This window comes from Herpailurus yagouaroundi, unplaced genomic scaffold (genome assembly GCF_014898765.1).
Source record: "Herpailurus yagouaroundi ecotype Mexico unplaced genomic scaffold, PumYag 28, whole genome shotgun sequence".
NCBI classification, from domain to species: Eukaryota; Metazoa; Chordata; class Mammalia; order Carnivora; family Felidae; genus Herpailurus; species Herpailurus yagouaroundi.
The window spans coordinates 87366186-87369986 of record NW_024412376.1 but is presented as its reverse complement, the minus strand read 5'-3'; positions in this window follow the sequence as shown (position 1 = coordinate 87369986).

Genomic DNA, 3801 nt, shown 5'->3' with positions numbered 1-3801 from the left:
CAACTAATTTTACGTTAATTTAATAATTTATGTTAATCTAATAACAACTTTACTTTTAATCAACAGTGCCTTGTGTTCACCATTTTATTTCTGTTTTCCATCCTCTACATGTGTTGAGTTCAGCACATTTTTTTAAGACTTTTTTTTTTAACATTTACTTATTTTTTGAGAGAGACAGAGACAGAATGAGAGTGGATTAAGGGCAGAGAGAGAGGGAGACACAGAATCCGAAGCAGGCTCCAGGCTCTGAGCTGTCAGCACAGAGTCCGACAGGGGGCTCCGGCTCAGGAGCTGTGAGATCATGACCTGAGCCTAAGTCGGACTCTCAACGGACTGAGCCACCCAGGCGCCCCGAGTTCAGCACCTTTTATCAGAGTTTCAATGGCTAGTTTGTTTATTAAAAATTTCAAGGCAGATTATAAAAAAACTGAACAAATCCACTTAACCATTATAGGTTTCAAGGATCTATACTTCAAATCGCAAATCAAATACCAGTAAAAAATTAAAACTTCCTAAACACTTTTAAATGACCATCTCCATGATAAGCAGTAAGGTAAGTATTTTAGTATAAAATTGGAAACTACCATAATATTGCACCCTAAATTTTATAGCAGCACTATCAACAATAGCATGAAATGAGAAATGGTCTCTTATGGAAAGAGACCAAATGTCTATTCACTGATGAATAGATAAAGAAGATGTGGTATATATATACAATGGAATACTACTCGGAGATGAAAAAGAATGAAATCTTGCCATTTGCAACAATATGGATGGAGCTAGAGGGTATTGTATTAAGGGAAATAAGTCAGTCAGAAAAAGACAGATATCATATGATTTTACTCACATGTGAATTTGAGAAACACAACATATGAACATAGGAGAACGGAAGGAAAATAATACAAAAACAGAGAGGGCGGCAAACCCTAAGGGATTGTTAAATACAGAGAACAAACTGAGGGTTGCTGTAAGACATGTGGGCTAGGGGATGGGTTAAATGGGTTATGGGCATTAAGGAGGTCACTTTTGGGAATGAGCACTGGGTGTCATATGTAAGAGATGAATCACTGAGTTCTACTCCTGAAGCCAAGACGACACTATATGATTGTGTCTCTTTCTCTCTCTGCCTCTCCCCCACTCACACTCTGTCTCTGTTTTTCTCTCTCTCTCAAAGCTAAATAAACATTAAAAAAAGATAAAAACAAATCAAAACCAGAAAGATACTGATTTGTGAACTGCTATGAAGTAGTAACTCTCACCTTGTACTAAAAAGTTCAAATTGCTTAATTCCTTAACAGATCCTTGTCATTCTTAATAAACTATTACATATCTAAATGCTATAAATCAGAGTTTATAATGTGTGTATATATATTCACAGAAAGAGAATACAATTTTATGCTTTGTGTATTGGTATGCTATTTAAATTTTCTTTTAGGGACGTCTGGGTGGCTTAGTCAGTCAAGCATCCAACATTAGCTCTGGTCATGATCTCACAGTCTGTGAGTTCGAGCCCCATTTCAGGCTCTGTGCTGACAGCTCAGAGCCTGGGGGCTGTTTCAGATTCTGTCTGTCTCTCTTTCTGCCTCTCCCCTGCTTATTTAGAAACAAACAAATGAACGAACATTAAAAAGATAAATTTTAAATTTTCTTCTAAAACTTGAAAGTTGGTGATAATATTTAGTTTCTTTCTCACTTGCTTAATAGTTATTCAATATGATGTTTGCTTATATTTGAGTTTGAAATACTCTGTTGGCTACTCAAGAAATGGGTTATTTTAAGCACTGGCTCTTCACAGAGAAGTCAAAATGATAAAATCTTTTACTATTACAATCATGACTGGGAACATCATGCATAGGATTTTGAGGGTCTTAAGTTTAATGTTTTTTTAAATAAACTTTCATATAGCACATAGGATGAGAAATTCAAACATTGTCTTCTAAAACAGTTAAAATCATCTTCCAAGTAAACAGCAGATTATTTATCCTTGCAATTGAAGGATTAACTATAAATAGCTCAGAATTATCTTTATTAAGCTGGTTTATGGTATTTGAATTTCTCATGAGTTCATGAAAATTCTTATCACATTAAAGTTGGGGGATGCTTTACTAAATAGAAAAATATATACATTTTTCAAGAGGTCATCACCAGAGTGAATTTGTCAAGACCCCTTACATTTTTTATTCTAGAAGGTAGACTAAGAAAGTTAAGTATGTGTTGACATACTTAATTTCTAAAGGATTCTTAATGTGCAACTAAACTATTATCTTTTTTCCTTGAACAATTAAAATATGTCAAATAGTAGAGAATTAATTCTTTAATAATGGTCTAGTGAATCATTTCACTATAAATTTAAATGGAGTTTAAATGGACTTTAAATTTAATTTTTTTATTTTTTTAACGTTTATTTATTTTTGAGACAGAGAGAGACAGAGCATGAACGGGGGAGGGGCAGAGAGAGAGGGAGACACAGAATCGGAAGCAGGCTCCAGGCTCCGAGCCATCAGCCCAGAGCCCGATGCGGGGCTCGAACTCACAGACCGCGAGATCGAGACCTGAGTTGAAGTCGGACGTTTAACCGACTGAGCCACCCAGGTGCCCCAAAATGGACTTTAAATTTAATACACTAGTTTTCAGCTATGTGAAAAAAATGAAATTTGTTTTCTAAGCATGTCTCATGTTTTTCATGATCTCCACTGAGAATGCAAGTGGCGTATAGATTTTATCTTAACATTTTAGTATATGTCCTTCTCTTTCCATTTAAAATATCTTCCAGTCTCTTTCAAACAAATGCTAATATCCAGTTGTTCTTCCTGGACGTGTAATTTATATATATGGGGAAGGGGAAGCTAGCATGACAGGATGGTTGTGGGTAGTTGACTTTTTGGTTCTGTGTAAAAGTTTTGTGTAACTCTTTTAGTCTTTATGGAGACCTGCCTTCTATATTTTTTCTTACTGGTATTACAGAGCTCCTTAATAGCTGCAGCTTCTACCATCTTTCTCTTGGCCTAGCTTACCCATGTCATAACTTTATTATGGAGTTACTTTGCCCCCTTGGCCCCAATAGCACAACTGCTCCTTTTATTAAGCTACCTTCTGCATCCTTGAGGGAAGACTAAGAACTTCTGGGTCCTTAAGGAGACAAGGGAGGCTCATGAGTGCAAGACTTGTTTTTCTCATAACCCAAACATGGACAGTTTGGGGACTGCAGCTTGGCCATGCAGAAGCAGCTAACAGCTGATTAACCTGTGGCCTTCACACTCATTAGTTTAACAACCATTGCTTCTCCACCATCTTGTTTTCACGTGAGCTCACCGTGCCTAAAAAACCTTCTCTGATAGTTACAAACTGAGGATGGTGTAGGGACTTGGGCCTTTCCTTCTTCCTAATGGCTCATCTCATATTAATGCTAAAATTTGTTCTAGTATTGGAAGTCTGGACACATAAGCTTGATCATTTATTTCTCTTGCGTCTCAGTTCTCTCTTCCTATTTCTACATAAGGATGGCATAGGTGAACTATATTTACTTTTACACTGTTAATAACAAATATCTTCACCTCCTATCTTGTTGTGGAAAAGTCTCTAAATCATTCAAAGATATGAATTTATATGTACGAATAATTATATAGGACTTTCATAAATCCTTTGTATTTTTTTAAAATGTCTATGCCTACGTTATTGTGGAAGTCTGACAAATAATCTATATTCTTTTTGCGAACAGACAGAATAATTTTCATCCATTAGTTCTTTTTGATTCTTCTTCTTCTTCTTCTTCTTCTTCTTCTTCTTCTTCTTCTTCTTCTT